Raw genomic sequence first — 17,721 nt, 5'->3', positions numbered from 1 at the left:
TAAATAGAAAGTGCATGATTATCCAACCCCTACACATATTTTATATATGTAAAATCATTACAAAATGGCAAGATATGTTAATAATGATTTAATTTATTTGTGTGTAAGTTTTTTTGCTAATACCAATAATACAATACAAGAAATCATACAAGTCATTTTCAACATCGATATAAGTGTTGTGAAGGGTAAATATTAGTTCAATAGTTCACCGAAGTTCCAATGATTGTCTGATTGGGACGAAATTTACCATATCGTCATTGATCCTTCATAAACGTCATTTATGAAGTTTTGTAAAATGGCTTCAGATTTAGATATAGCTCATATATTTTTTGGCCGATTTCAGAAAAAGATGTATCAAAAAACAATGGAACTTAACGATACTGAAATTATCAATGTACATGTTATGGAACTATTAAATTGGATAAGGAAACCAGTAAGGAAAGTTCAAAAGTCGGATAGGGCCGACTATATGATACCCTTCACCACTTTGGGTACATACATGAAATGCTAATATATACAATACCCTGTAGGTTCTGTATGTTCATCTTTGGAGGACCATTGAAATGGAATCGGTCGAAATAAAATATGTGATCTACATTATATTTGAAACAATAAAAACCGATACACATATCATTCTGATATCTATGAAAAATTGCATGTCAATCGGGCAGACTTGAATTCTTTGGGGCAAAGTTATGTATGGGAGCTATATGTAAATCCGGACGCATTTGAACAACCGTGCCATACACCATTTGGTATGCTCCAGAACAGTGCACTGTCCTCAATTTTATCTCTCTGCAATATGCTAAACACATAATAAATGTGCACCATAGAGCTATTTCAAAATATGAGCCGATTCCAACTAAGCTTCATAGACATCAAGCGGGACATAACTCAGTACACTATGCAAAATTTTATTTCGATTGGACAAATATTGTGAGTCTTCTGCACCATTTAAATAAAAAAGGACGAAGATACATGGTCCTTTTTGCGATTATGCATATAATCACTTTCCGAGTCGATTAATGCATGTCCGTTTGCCCGTCCGTCCGTCCATGTATTTTTGTGAGCAAAGTACAGTTCACATTTATGATCCGATTTGGATGAAATTTAGCACAGGAAAAATCGGTTCAGATTTATAATATAGCTCCCATATATAGGAAAAATCGGTTCAGATTTCGTCTGATTTTCAGTAAATGGTCCACCAAAGCTAAACTATGGTCGATTTGCATAAAATATTGTACAAAGAACTATATTAGGTCCAGTTTAAAGTCTGTAAAGTTTTAGTGAAATCGTCTCAGATTTATATAATTTCGTCCGATTTTAGGTAAATGATGCACCAAACTCCCAATATTTATTCGATTGAGACAAAGTTTTGCCCAGCGTACTAAACTAGGTCTACATTGATGTATGCGAAGATTTGTTGAAACCGGTGCAGATTTAAATATAGCTCCCGTATATAGTTTCGTCTGATTTTAGGTAAATGATGCACAAAACTCCCAAGGTTTGCCCGATTGAGACACAATTTGGCACAGCGTGTTGAATTAAGTCCAGTTTCTTGTCTGTGAGGTTTGAAATTTAGATATAGCTTTCATATATAACTTCATCCGATTTTAGGTGAATGGTGCACCAAACTCCCAAGGTTTGTCCGATTGAGACAAAATATTGCGCAGCGCACAGAGTTAGGTCCAGATAGACGTATGCGAAGTTTTATGGAATCGGTGCAGGTTTAAATAAAGGTCCCATATATAGTTTCGTTCGATTTTATATATGCACCAAATTCCCAATATTTGTCCGACCGAGACAAAATTTTGCACACCATACCGAATTAAGTCCTGTTTGATGTCCGTTAAGTTTTGTAAAAATCGGTTCAGATAAATAGTTTCGTCCGATATTATGTAAATGTTACACCAAATTCCAAATTTGATGCCTGTGAAGTTTTGTTGAAATCGATTCAAATTTCGATATACTTTAGTCCGGTTTTATGTTAATGGTATCCCATATATCTTGTTCCATTCGCACGATATTATGTTTAGCATATTAAATCGAGCGTGTGTTAAGTTTTGTTGAAATCGTTTCAGATTTAGTTATAGCTCCCAGATTTAGGAGCTCATTGCACAGAGTATTAGATTGACATTTGTTGAAATCAGTTCAGGTTTAGGTAAAGCTTCCATATATAGTTCCATCCGATTTCATCGAAATGGTGTCCCAAATAACTAAACTTTTTCCGATTGGAAAGAATTTCTACACAACGTACAAAATTTGAGTCTATTGAATTTTGTAAAATATATTCAGATGTAAATATAACCCCTATATATTTTCGTCTGAGTTCAAGTTCGGTTGCTTAATTAGGTCCTGTTTTACATATAGCTCCCATGCATAATTTAGCTCGATTTCATACAAATGGAATCCAAGTCTACCAGAATGAAATGCAATTTTTCATAGATATCAGAATGGTATTTGTATGGTTTTTATTTATCTATGTAGATCACCCATTTAATTTCGCCCGAGTCCTCAAAAGATGTTATGTCTGTTCTATCTATAGGATATTGTATATATTAGTATCTCTTGTATGTACCCACAGTGGTGAAGGGTATCATATAGTCGGCCCCGTCCGACTTTTGAACATTCCCTACTGTTTTTTTTTTTGCTAAATAGTCAGGCTAAATCTCAGTTTGTTGTTTTTATAAAAAAACAACTATTTATTAGTGGGGTATGGCATTGTCCGCCGAGGGATAACTATAGTTTCGGATCTTGCCACTGATCCTCATCAGTTCCCTTAGTTTTTGTTGGGATATTCTCCCCAGAAGCTATTTATTGCTTCTTTACAAGAAAAAAACCCTTTTTAAATGTCTCTTGTAAAAAATCGAAGTACTTACGTTACCAGCGATACCACCTCAATGAGGAGTTCGCTGGTGCCTGACTTCGTGGTTAACAAGGAATTTGCAGATAACTACAATACATTTCGTCGTCACTCTGCGACGAATGCACATAACTTTGTTGTTGGTATTGCTATACCAATGCTTGTTAAGGTTTGTAACTTTGCACATATATAATTGAAGATTTGAAAGAGAAGAAAAATAATTTACAAAAAAGTTTTGTTATTGTTTTGTTGTTGTTTTTTACAATTAAAGAAAAGTCCTTATTTTTGATGGCGGACATGATAACTCCTCACTGGAGCATCGGAATCCGAAAATTCCAACGATGTTAGAAAGAGTACATGTCTGGCTCTCGAATGAACTAGGATTATTGACTTCGCTCTAAAATTAACAAAATGGTGGACCTTTTAAAAAATATTTTTGGAAAATCGCCGATTTTTTACCAAAAACCATGTTAAAAAATATGGAAGATCTTCACCGATTGGCTTTATCCTAGTTCATACGATAGCTATACACTCACAGAGAAACGTGTAAAAATTTGAAATCGATTGGGTTATTCATTTTTGAGTTATCGTGGCGGGTTATTTAGAATACCATTTATATTTTGTTTTTGCAAAATATTCAGTATTTATGCTTCAAATATTAGGCGAACGGAATATCCGTAATATTTGTTGCAAATTCAAATAAAATTGGGAGAGTCGGTCCACTCCTTCTGGTTCCTCCTCAACATTTTGTAAATGAAAAAATTGTAAATGCAAAATGAAGTGAAAAGAAACTCCAACTTTCATTCAAGCTTTGCACATTTAACCTTTTTGGTAATTCCCCCACAAAATGAGTAACATTTTGCTGAAATTTAATTTTATAAAATCATACGAACGGATTATCCGATTTGAACAAAACTTTGCACAGCTTATTATACATCAACAAAGTTAAACATATCTATAGGGCCTTCTTTATTCGTATAGTCCAATCTAACCTATCACCTTACTGTACATGTTTTAATAAAATTTTATGATAGGATTTTTATAGTCATTGCTTTTTTTTTTCTTTTCTTGTTTTCTATTTTAACATGATAAACAACAGCATAGTTGTAGATTTCGATGATATGAGTATTGTGTGAAAATGTTCCATGTCATAAGCATATAAAACATATCAAATATCTTGACAACAAGAACAATGCAAATATGTACAAAAATGTATAACAGGATAATACTAAAAACGACAACTATATATTTGTGCATTAGAGTGTTCAAACTTTTAAAATGTACATTGAGATAAATTGGATATCAGCAGGTGGGCATAAATTATCCATATCCTGGCAAAAACAGATTATAGGGAAATTATTTAGTGCTTATTTTTTGTTAAGGTGTGACTACTTTGGGTGTGGTATGATATATTAATATAAAATCAAAAAGTTTCACTAGATTACATTTCAGTTAAATAATGTAAATCATTAGTGGTTTTGATAATTAAAAAATAAAACAATTTTATACTGATATTAAAATGGAATATATGATTAACTGCGTCGATGTATTTAAGGTATGATGTAATTTGAATTATCGATTGTAGCAAGGGGTTTTTATAGCGCACACATCTCAAACTCTTCCAAATAATCATTTTAGATCCTCTCAGGTATATATTCCTATTAGACATGACATATCGTATATTGCAAACCGGCTTTGAGGGGACCCCTCCCCCTTGTAAAATTTATGATGCCCGCTTATGATTGTGGGAATAGAATGCAAACCGAAAACTTTAGGTGTCCTTGATTATAACCGAAATTGCATATCTATAAGCGTAGCATTTCCGTCGCCTGATGTGATAATGGTAATACTAAACAATATCAGAATATGTAGGCTCTGAAATGTTTAAGAACAGCTTTGACATCTGAGTTATACATCAATATAATTAATGTTGTGATAGTGTATCTACATATATAAAAGAGCTTAGTGTTAAGTGAGTGAGTGACTGACTGACAGATCATCGCCCAGACGAAACGGATAAAGCTAGAAGCTTGAAACTTTGAGTGTGGGTTGATGTTGGTGTGTAGGCGTGAGATAAGGCTGGGTTTTTGGAAATTCGAACTAGAACGGTACGAAAAGTACTAAAATGTACCAAAAATGGTAACTTATGTATTAGGCGAACGGGAAGAGCTAGAATTCTGAAAATTGGAATGTGGGTCACTGATGGAAAGTTAGAAAGATGTACAAAAGGGTTTTTGGAAGTTCTAATTTTATATATATTGAACATATTGAACATATATAGCTAAAATCTTGAAATTTTATATAAAATACAGTTTGGGAAGTGGTGTTGATATATGGAAATGCTTTAAGAAATTCGTACTTATGTGTATAAAAAGTACAAAATGGTACTAAATTTGGTACTATTTGCATTTAATTGAGTGTATAGAGATTGAATCTGGAAAATCGGAATCAGGACAACTATTGGAGAACAAGACTGAAGTAGCTTTCGTAACTTATGTGTACGAAAAATACTAAATAGTACTAAATTTGGTGCATGTTGGATTTAGGTGAACTGATAGAGTTGGAGTCTTCAAATTGTGAACAAAATGACTGTTGAATGTAGGATTTAGGTAGTTACTTATTGGTACGAAAAGTACTATATGGTACCAAATTTAGTACAATTTAGATTTTGCTTGAAAGGATAGACCTGAAAAGAATAGATTTAGAATTTGAAATTAAGATTACTGTTGAAGATTGAGCTATAGAGACATCTTTTCAAATTCGTATTTATGTGTATGAAAAGTACTAAACGGCACTAGATTTGGTACAATTAATATTTGGGTGAACGGAGAGAGCTGGAAACCTAAAATTTGGAATAATGGTTGCTGTCGGAATATAGAATTGAGATATGGAAGCATAGTACTTATGTGTACTAAATGGTACTATATTTGGTACAACTTGATTATTTGAGAACGGATAGACCTGGACTTTAGAATTTTGGAATTAAAATTCCTGTTGGAGTGTAGGATTGAGGTAGTTTAGGAAATTCTTAATTATAGAATTGGAGTACATGACTGAGGTAGATTTGGAAAGCACAAAATTTGGTACATGTTGAAAGTTGCAACTTAGGTTATCTGATACAATTTAGTGAGCATACAGAGCTGGAATTCTTAAATTTGGACTTACGATTACTATTTAAAAGAATTGGTTTACATTTGGCAATTTGTACTTATGAGTACCAAAAGAACTAAATTTCGTATAATTTGGACTTTGATGGAATTAAGATTACTGTTAGGGTGTAGAATTGATGTCATTTTAGAAATTCTTACTTATGGGTATAAAAAGTACTAAATGGTACTAAATTTGAAACGATTTGGATTTGTATAATTCCTGAGATTTAGAATTCAGATTACTGTTGAAGTGTAGTATTGAGCTATGGAGACAACTTTGGAAACTCGAATTTATGAGTACGAATAGTAAATAGAAAATTCACTGAATTTGGAACAATTTGGATTTGGGTAACGGAGAGAGCTGGAAACCTACAATTTGGAATGTTAGTGACAGAGAGTTAGAAAGAAGGACCAAAGGGATTTAGGTACTAAGTGGTACTAAATTTAGTGGTGGTGATGGTATGGAGATTGTCTTGAAAATCTGTACTTATGTGTTCGAAAAGTTCTAAATGGAACTGAATGAACGTTTCTGCTAAAGTATTTAATTGGAATTCTGATCTATTTTTAATCTATGTAATGAAAAAAAGAAAGAGATTTCGGAAAATAGTGCTGATGTGTATGAGGAGTACTTAATTGTAATAAACTTGATATTAGATTTAGGAAAAGAGCTGGAATTCAGAATTATAGTACAACAAATTATACAGTATTCACGATTTCCATATGATTTTTTTTTTGTATTCCCTTTCCGCATACGAATTAGCTGGCACTTTGCTAGTATATTATATAGTATATGCATATGATAGTATTGTATTACTATTAATATTTGGCTTCTCCGGTTCTTAACCGATCTTTATCAAAATAAAGTCTGTTGACTTTGGGCGGAACCAAAACCAACGGCGAATTATGTTTGGTATAACTATGAATATCACAGGTCTGCTATTTCGAACATATCAACGGAATATAATTAATTTCCTATTCGGAATAAGATCTATTAACGACTCTTCCGAATTTTTCTCTCTAGCTTTCCAGTATATAATTGCATCATTTATAATATGCACTCTATTATACAAATATATATATATATACCAACTGATTCAGAAATGCAGTTCAATTTTTATGCATGAGCAATTGTGGATTTAGTTAAAAAACAAAACAAACTTTTTATGACTTTTGTGAATTTTCAACGAATTTCTAAAATTAGTTTCCGTTGCTCAACTGCCAAAATGTTGAATATTTTGCATAAATGTTTATTATTATTATTGTTAAGTAATGTAAACAATCGAGACTGTTTAATGTACTGTTATAGTGGCCAAATAAAATTTCAAAATCTACATACTTGTAAATGCAAATGCCAAATGTTTTAGATATTTTGAATTCTTCTCCAAATGCATTGCATTGTTGAGGATTATCATTTGAAATTTTATAATCAAATATGTTTAAATGTGAAAACTAAGAGTTTTGTTATGAGTGTTATATTTCTTAATGTAAGAGAAAATGGACTTAAACCACGTTATACTCGTCCACATATAGATATGTGGAGTTTACTCATATATAAGTGGACGAGTATAACGTCGTAACGTCCGATCAGGCCGAGCTTAATTAAAATTGTATGCTAGTAGGCTGTTAATGCTGTACAAAAAAAATTAATACCAAATTACAGACACTCACGGTGGAAAATTGGGCTGGGAAATTCGCCATTAGGGGCGAAACAAGAAATTATATTGACAAACTTCTCCAATTAAATGGCTTAATTGGGTTGGACCTTCATATAAGGACTATACTAAAGAAAATATGTTTCCCCTGAAAAAGTTTAATATTGGTCAATGTTTATAAATACGCCCAGAGACCCCACTTGCTATGTTAAATTTCCTACACTTTTTTCATAGTGTCTGTATTTAGTGTTTAATTACCTAAGAATATAAACGACTTACTAGCAGACAATTTACCATGGGACAGTCTCCATATAAATCTCGACTTTTAAAATCAAAAATTTCGGCAGGGTTGAACTTATTCACCTTGTATCTTGTTAAATTTATAATTTTGTGACAGTTTGTCGGTGTGGAACCCGTAATGTGGACATATATATAGCCCATAATTGCACTAAATCTGTGTTTAGTATAAATATAAAGGTCTACCACAAAGCATTTGCCTCAAATGGGGTAGAGGTACCAGATGGAGTGGACATATTTATCTGATTTTCGGACTTGAGATGAGATTTACTAGAAAATGTTACTAGAAACTGTTGGCAGATAAGTCCCAGTTTCAAACATTGTATTTTTTTGGGGAAAATATAAGCTCCCATCAGTTTCCATGATATTCTAAAAAAATCTTTGGAATTGATTCAGAGTTGGTAATAAAACTACGATATGCACAGTTTGGGTCACATCGGACAATCCATTCCCTTGTTATTGGTTTATGCCATCTGCGGATTTAATGTCGGCTTGGTACAAATATTCATTTACATAACAAATTTTATACAATGTGCTGTTATAACTATACCAACAAATTGATCTACAGAAAATTTTTTACTCGTAATATTTATTTCCATCCTTCTTGAGCCAACATAGTAGTGGGCATGTGTTCGTTTCTCACATAAACATATATAGCTCGCAATTTTCCATATTTCCAAAACTTTTAAATTTTGTTCTTGATTGTTAAGGGGTGTAAATATTTGGTCTGCTTGAACACTTTTTTATTTGTTTTACCTTTTATTTTTATGTAGAAGAACAATTTCCGCCCAACCTAAATTACATATATGAATCCTTCTCCATAAAAGCTGTATTCAATTCTAGAAAAAAATTGAAGGTATCAAACGGATGTTAAGTGTTAAGTTTCCATTTAACTTCTTGCATTTCTAATAATAAAGTCCTTACGAATTACATTTCGTCCTTTCGTCCTTCCTTCCTCTCTGGCCACATCCTAGCTGTGAATAATTGCTTTAACCACTTCAAATAATGTATAGCGCATATGGTATTTATCCTCATTTGCATAATTGCAGTAAAACAAAATAACCTCCACTTCAAACGTTTCCCCAGTGGATCACCACTTTGTACTTTGGAGAATACAATTCATGACTCGTTGGATGGCTGGCTGGTTGGTTGTTTGGCTGGTTGGTTTATTATTAAATGCATTTAATTGCATTCATTGTGGTGACGACGATGCAAAAAAGGAGGAGCTTCAAACAAAAAAACTTCGAATTAAAATAATTACAATTAACAAACACTGAAAAAAAAAACAACTACAACAAGCATTACTCTTTTTTATGGTAAAAAATAAATATTTTTTTCTTCGTGTTTATACCCTACACAACTATGTTGTCAGGGTATTATAGCTTTGTGCAGCCCCAAATGTTTGTAACGCCGCGAAATATTGGTCCTAGACCTACCTTTAAGTATACCGATCGTCATATCTCGACTAGCTGAGTCGATCTAGACATGTGTGTCCGTCCGTCCGTCCGTCCGTCCGTCCGTCCGTCTGTCCATTATAATTTGTAAACACGATACAGGCCACAGTTATGGACCAATCTTCACGAAATTTTGCATGTAGGATGTGTTCTGGCCAATGACGACCCCTATTGTTTTTGGAAAAGATCGGTTAATATTTAGGGGATGAAATGGACCAAATACTAAATTTTTGTCGGTTTTTCTGGTCGCTCCAGAGGCCGCAATTATGGCCCAAACACCGCGAATTTTTGCATGGAGAAGGGGATCGGGCCAGAGAATAAGCATGCATGTTTTGATAAAGATCGCTCAATATTTAGCGGGTCAAATGGACCCTGACTTTTGTGTGAAAAATGACAAAATTTGTATTCTATGGCATATATATTTACTCCTGGAGGATGTAGACCCCAGGAGATGATAGCATATCCAAGAGGAGTGGTTGGCCTTTAAATTGACACCAAATATAGTGATGTATCTACTCAGATGTGGGAGTTACAGTCAAATATTTACAGGTGCTTACGTATTCAGATATTATTTAGTAACCCATTACCACATTAGAGGGAGAAATATCGCGCTGATGGCTTTGAAATTTTTCATGAAGTTCCAGTTATGGTCAAGAACAACGCCTACAATTTCCGGTGATGATCAGATTAAAATTTTGGGATGAAATGGACGAAGAACATAATTTTTTGTGTGTTTTCGAGTAGAGTATAATCCGAAAATCACAACACAACCCACCGTGAAGGTAATCTGGACAAGTAATTAGAAGGACTGTACTGAATATTCGAAAAAGTAAAGAAGAGGTGTTGTTAACCTCTAATCGGACAAAGAGGGGGCAAATATCACGAAATATTACTCAGACTCGGAATAAACATCCTCAGAAAGTTAGAGTTCGTGGTAGTTGTGTAGGGTATCGCATGGTCGGCCCCGTCCGACTATACTGCTCCGCTCACTGGTTTTTAATTTAAATTATACGCATGTGGTCATAAATTTATAAAATGCACGAACGAACGGCTAACAAACAAAAAACATACAATAGCAACAACAATAAAATAGAACTCTGTGAGCAAACCAACTGCCACAGCAACAACAATGAGACTGAAACTGAAATTAACATAATAATAAACTACTGCAAAGTAAATTGTAATAAACAATACTGCCAGGCATTGCCACCATCATTACAATCAACAAAAAAAGTAGCCAATGTTTTATTATAGCCCAAACAACTTGTCTAGGGGTTATGCGAATAAAAAATAAATGCCATAAAAATGTTTATGCAAATAATTAAAAAATAAAAAATATTAACATTGCCATTTAATATTTACAATTGCAAGTGAACAAAATTGGAGCTAATTTCTATGGACTTCTCTAAATTAATAAAAATAAATAACAGTAATTAAATATTTTATTTTTAGATGTGAAAATAATGAAATATGTTTTTAATAAAATTATGTATTTTTTTCTAAAATTTGATTGATTTGATCCATACTGCAGATAGGTTATACTGTTTATTTTCCATTTCGACGCCCAACATCTAATACAAATATATGGGGGTGCAATTCAAATTAATGAGAATGAGACTAATGTTTGAACCCTTCACTGTGTATTTGTGCATATCGCTCATTTTGTGCAGTGCAGGCATAACTCAAAAACGTGATTTTCGAGTTAAATTCATATGAATATCTTTTCCACACTCTGATTGAGACACTATAGAATTTCCTCTGTTCTATGTAATGTATGTGTAAATTGGAAACTTAAAACGTGTTTTCTGTAAAATCTTTTTTTTTTTTTTTTGAGTTATTCCTGTCTTGCAGAAAATAAGGGATATGTTTATAACAGGCAAAGGGAATGTAAATAGGCATATACAAACTTTGAGAATAAGCACAGAATCACTTTAAACGTCCCTACGTTTATTCGATTTACACACTAGATTGGAGATTGGAGTGTGGTAAATTCAAATTTGGATATATCCCCCATATATTCATGTACGGTTTTAAGTAAATGATGCACCAAAGCTCAATTCGTTCAATTTACATGAACTATTGCAAAGGGTATTAAATTGAGCACAGAATAATGTGTGTTAAGGCTTGTTGAAATCGGTTCAAATTTAGATTTAGCTCTACTATATTAAATTTTACGGTCCGATTTTATTTAAATGGAGTAAGGTTTGTCTAGATTGACTTCTATTAAGTTCAATGGAAATTTGATCTGATGCAAGCAGACTACATGAATTAGTTTTGGAAGTGTGGCTAAAACTCTGATGTAATAGAAAAAGGGGGGATCTTTATATAGGGGTATCTTTGGTCCCACTGGATACCAAAAATACAAAATTGCTGACATTTTGACGTTAAATTTTCCAAACTCGTAGGGAAATATTTATATTACTCTACGGCAACTTCCGATGTAATGCATAAAGCGTTGAACGTTCATTGATTTTGATTGTTTTAATTTTAGTAATTATTTAAGTGTTGCTGAAATACTAGTTTTTTTATACCCTTCACCACACTGTGGTACAGAATATTATGTCTTTGTGCATATGTTTGTAACAGGCAAACGGAAACGAGATAGACACATGGTTCCTTTTGAGAATATGCATAGAATTACTTTCTGAGTCGATTTATACATATCCGTCCGTCCGCCCGTCCGTCTGTTGGTGTTAAATTGTAAACAAAGTACAGGTCGCATTTAAAATCCGATTTAGATGAAATCTGGTACAGCTCATTTGTTTGGTCCAAGGACGACCCCTATTGAAAATCGATTCAAATTTAGATATAGCTCCTATATATATTTTCGCCCGATTTTGTGTAAATGGTGTACCAAAGTCCCTATATATTATTCAATTTGCTCGAAATTTGGCACAGCGTACGGAATTAAGTCTAGAGTGATGTGTGCAGTATCGTGTTCAGATTTAGATATAGCTCCCATATATATTTTGGTCCGATTTAAAGTAAATGGTGCACCAAAGACCTTATATATCTTTCGATTGACACGAAATTTCACAATTCGCAATTTGCACGAAATTTGGCACAGCGTACGGAATTAAGTCTAGAGTGATGTGTGCAGTTTTGTGTTCAGATTTAGATATAGCTCCCATATATATTTTCGTCCGATTTAAGGTAAATGGTGCACCAAATTCCTTATATATCTTTCGATTGGCACGAAATTTCGCATAGCGTACTGAATTGAGCCTAGAATGATGTGTGTTTAGTTTCGTGAAAATCGGTTCCGATTTGGATGTATGTAAATGGTGCACCAAAATCCCTATATATCTTTCGATTTGCGCTAAATTTGGAATAGCGTACTAAATTATGTCGAGAATACACGTTAATTGTCGTGAAAATCGGTTCAGATTTCGATATAGCTCCCATTTATACTTTCGTCTGATTTTATGTAAATGGTGCACCAACATTCCTATATATCCTTCGATTTGCACGAAATTTGGCATAGCGTACTGAACTGAGTCTAGAATTAAGCGTGGTAAGTTTCGGAAAAATTGGTTCAGATTTCGATATAGCTCTCACATATACATGTATATTCATCCGCTTTTACTTAAATGGTGCACAAAATTCGTAATATTTGTCCGAAACTTTGCACTACGTATCAAATTATATGTATATCGGGGTTCTTGGGGCCGAGGAATTCATTTCTAATCATTATTTCTACATATGACCACCGCCAGAAAGCATTCTATACATATTTTAACTACTTTTCATTTATTTTCTGAGAACAACAAGTAAAAAAGTGCCAGTGGGTGTTGCCGACAGATATATACGCTCACCCTATGGTTTGCGGAGGAGGTTAAGGCCATTTTTGTGTACAAAGTTTTGTTAAAATCGGATAGTCCGTTTACATGTTATTATAAAATACATTTTTTATCACAATTTTGTCCATTTTGTGGGGGAGTGGACAAATGGATGGATGGATTTACAAATTTGATCTAGGCTTGGTAAAGGTGATAGGTAGGTGCATAGTTTGGTTCAAATCGGACAGTTCTTTAGGTTAATATTGTATTTATAAATGTTGAAAATGTTGACCCTCTGTGGGGAGGTACCAGAAGGAGTGGATTAATGGGTTCCATCTTCCTACTAGATACTAGGCTTGGTAAAGATAAAAGGTTGTACAAAATTTGGTTCCAATCGGACATGCCATTCGCTAGATATTGAGTTCATAAATATTTAAAATGTTGAACCTTTGTGGGGGAGTTACCAGGAGGAGTGGAAACTTGATCTAAGCTTGGTAAAGATAATAGGTTGTGCAAAGTTTGGTTCAAATTGGATATTCCAATAGCTTAAATTGAATTTAAAAATATTGCAAATTTTGACCCTCTGTGGGGGAGGTACCGGAACGAGTGGACCAATGGGTCCCATCTTCTTACTAGATCTAGGCATGGTAAAGATAAAAGTTTGTACCAAGTTTCCTTAAAATCGGATAGTATGTTTGCATTTTATTATAAAATTAATTTTTAGCATACTTTTAAGCATTTTGTGGGGGAGGTTCGAGAAGGTGTGGACCGATATTTCCCCTCTTCGAACTTAAACTAAGTTTGGAAGAAATCGAGTATTCCCTTCGAGAGTTATCGTGCGCACCAGCCAGCCAGATAGACGGACGGACTGACATGTGTAAATCGACTCCAAATTTTCTGAAACAGATTTGGTCCAAAGAAACATGGGGTCTAAAACCAATATTTCGACGAGGCACAGTTTCACCGTGTCATAAGGCTGAGTTTATAATTACAGGTTTTTTTGGTAAAATTGATAAAAAAGATCAATAAAAATAATGTTATAGGGAAAATATCATTTTTTGAATATTAGGAGACTCGAAAATCGAGATAGACCCTTGCGTACGCCCCTGCATCCATCATAATTTTACAGTTAAAATTGGTCATTGTATAAAATGTACCTTTATTCTGTTCTGATAAATTATATCGAATTATCGTTAAACACTGTCTACACTATAGTTTAACACTAGAACGCCGAAGGCGGTCATTTTGACCGCTTTCCAATTTCAAGTACAAAAGCAACTGTGCATTTAATGACACTTTTTTTTAAATTCGGTGAATTTTTTATAATAAACGTAATTCTATGAGGTACAAAAAGTCACCATATTTTAAAAAAAGTGTCATTAAATACACAGTTGCTTTTGTACTTGAAATTGGAAAGCGGTCAAAAAGACCGCCTTCGGCGTTCTAGTGTTAATAGCTTCTTCCAAGTTATTTTGATTTCTTTTATGTACGCTAAGAGGAGTTTAAATAATTGTTGTATTGTGTAACTATCAATGTCCCTTTGTCTTTGTTGCAAAAAAGCGGAAAAATATTTGCATTTTGACCCACTGTGAGTCGAAATCTGCATCTCGTACGTTGTCGCGTATGAAAATATCAATTACGTATACGCATAGGTGTTGTTAGGAGAATCCCCTTTAAGTATTAAATTATTTATTATTCAAAATTAACGATAATGTGAAAAGAAATTTAGTACCAGACAAATTTTTTAATTAGCATTGTATGCATTTCGGTCCAAGTTTTCAATATGGGCGAGTTGATATTTTTGGGCTTGTCCCTTCAAAAGAAAAACACACTATTTAATTTTGTGTACCGATGATTTGTTCAAGCAATACTTTTCCATCATTTATTTCAAGACCATCTGTTTATAAAATGCAGTATGTATATTGTTGAGTGCAAACATTAATCTTACCGAATGCTGTTGCTGCTGCTGATTTATGCAAACTTCAGATGTTTGAATATTTAACATGCTGTGTATGCAACTTAAGCAATGTTCAATGTGTTGGTTTTATTTGCCGCTGTGTCAATAATTCTGTAAAACAAATTAATTTTATTGCTTATAATTAAAATTAATTAAAAATGAAAATCATGTTACATTTGCATAATGTTGTTTGCGACAGCATCACATTTGAACAAGCTATCTACATAAATATATGAACAAAAAAAAAAAAAAAAATTATGTTGTATGCAAAAGTGATTTAAATCAAATAATTTGAAAACAAAGACATAAGAACATAAGATTTTGTATATAATAATATACAACTTGTCACATATGCTAATATATATCCGAGAATAAATTAGTTTATTTTTAGCATTTTTTTTTAAATATCTCTTGTAATGGTACTGAAAATTGATTTGTGATAATTTTCTTTTTTAGGTTTCTTTTGCACTCATCGTTGATATTGTATGGTCTTATTATGTTTGATACTTGTTACGTTATCGAGGAGAACTTGTCGTCGTCGCCAATATCTTATTTGCATTTGTTATTGATGTCGTTGTCATTGTCAGTGTCTATTTGGTATGCTGCTGAAATAACCTGCTTGTTAGAATTTCGAATGCAATGAATAAAATAAAAAAATAATCTTGGAATCCAAAATATGTAAGGCGGGAAAAGGCGTATTCGATTAAAGTATTGACATTATTTTGGATGGATTGCGAAGTGACAAAAGCTTTCCAAGAGAACTACCACGTTACATCCCATATCATGTCTTTGGGCCACCATACAGAAATCGGATAAAACTATATATATATATATATATATCATAATCGGTTCGATATGCAAATTTTAGTTTTAATTCGACAAACTGTGATTTTAAGTGCATCATTTGATTTTGAACGGATTTTATCAATATAAATAAAGTTTGTTCTTGCGCCAAATAAATGCGTGTACCAAGCTCCATCTCATGCGGACCATATACGCGATATGTTATTTGTTTAAATTAAATACACATGGACAGACCGACGGACCAGCCTCCATGACTGAACTCCTGATTTATTTCCGTTGGATCACGCGCAATTTGACAATCACAAGCGATTTCTTCACCAGACATGTTTCATTATTATACCCTACACAACTATGTTGTCAGGGTATTATAGCTTTGTGCAGCCCCAAATGTTTGTAACGCCGCGAAATATTGGTCCTAGACCTACCTTTAAGTATACCGATCGTCATATCTCGACTAGCTGAGTCGATCTAGACATGTGTGTCCGTCCGTCCGTCCGTCCGTCCGTCTGTCCATTATAATTTGTAAACACGATACAGGCCACAGTTATGGACCAATCTTCACGAAATTTTGCATGTAGGATGTGTTCTGGCCAATGAAGACCCCTATTGTTTTTGGAAAAGATCGGTTAATATTTAGGGGATGAAATGGACCAAATACTAAATTTTTGTCGGTTTTTCTGGTCGCTCTAGAGGCCGCAATTTTGGCTCAAACACCGCGAATTTTTGCATGAAGAAGGGGATCGGGCCAGAGAATAAGCATGCATGTTTTGATAAAGATCGCTCAATATTTAGCGGGTCAAATGGACCCTGACTTTTGTGTGAAAAATGACAAAATTTGTATTCTATGGCATATATATTTACTCCTGGAGGATGTAGACCCCAGGAGATGATAGCATATCCAAGAGGAGTGGTTGGCCTTTAAATTGACACCAAATATAGTGATGTATCTACTCAGATGTGGGAGTTACAGTCAAATATTTACAGGTGCTTACGTATTCAGATATTATTTAGTAACCCATTACCACATTAGAGGGAGAAATATCGCGCTGATGGCTTTGAAATTTTTCATGAAGTTCCAGTTATGGTCAAGAACAACGCCTACAATTTCCGGTGATGATCAGATTAAAATTTTGGGATGAAATGGACGAAGAACATAATTTTTTGTGTGTTTTCGAGTAGAGTATAATCCGAAAATCACAACACAACCCACCGTGAAGGTAATCCGGACAAGTAAATAGAAGGGTTGTACTGAATATTCGAAAAAAGTAAGGAAGAGATGTTGTTAACCTCTAATCGGACAAGAGGGGGCAAATATCACGAAATATTACTCAGACTCGGAATAAACATCCTCAGAAAGTTAGAGTTCGTGGTAGTTGTGTAGGGTATCGCATGGTCGGCCCCGTCCGACTATACTGCTCCGCTCACTGGTTATATTGTCAATCCAACCCATACCATGTAGAATCCTCAACGGTGCTTCACATTACACCTTTGAATTAGTTTTCATCAGCAATAATGCATATAGTCGGATTGAAAACGGTTCAATACGACAATCGAAAAGTAGCCACTTTTTCCTATAATACAATGTCGGGAAGGGCTCTTCGCGCCGTCCACCGACTAACAGATCTGACGAGTACTAAAGAAGCATATATTGGTGTTAAAACGTATAAATTTACTTTCCCTTACATAGCTGGCTCGAAACAGAATATTTTTTCCATAAGCATGCTTCTTTTTATACCCTTCACCACGCTGTGGTACAGGGTATTATG

Source organism: Musca vetustissima, unplaced genomic scaffold, assembly GCF_032173495.1.
Source record: "Musca vetustissima isolate MV318-11 ecotype Yass unplaced genomic scaffold, APGP_CSIRO_Mvet_v1 utg27962, whole genome shotgun sequence".
Lineage (NCBI taxonomy): Eukaryota > Metazoa > Arthropoda > Insecta > Diptera > Muscidae > Musca > Musca vetustissima.
The sequence above is the reverse complement of the archived record's forward strand: the minus strand, read 5'-3'. Positions refer to the sequence as shown.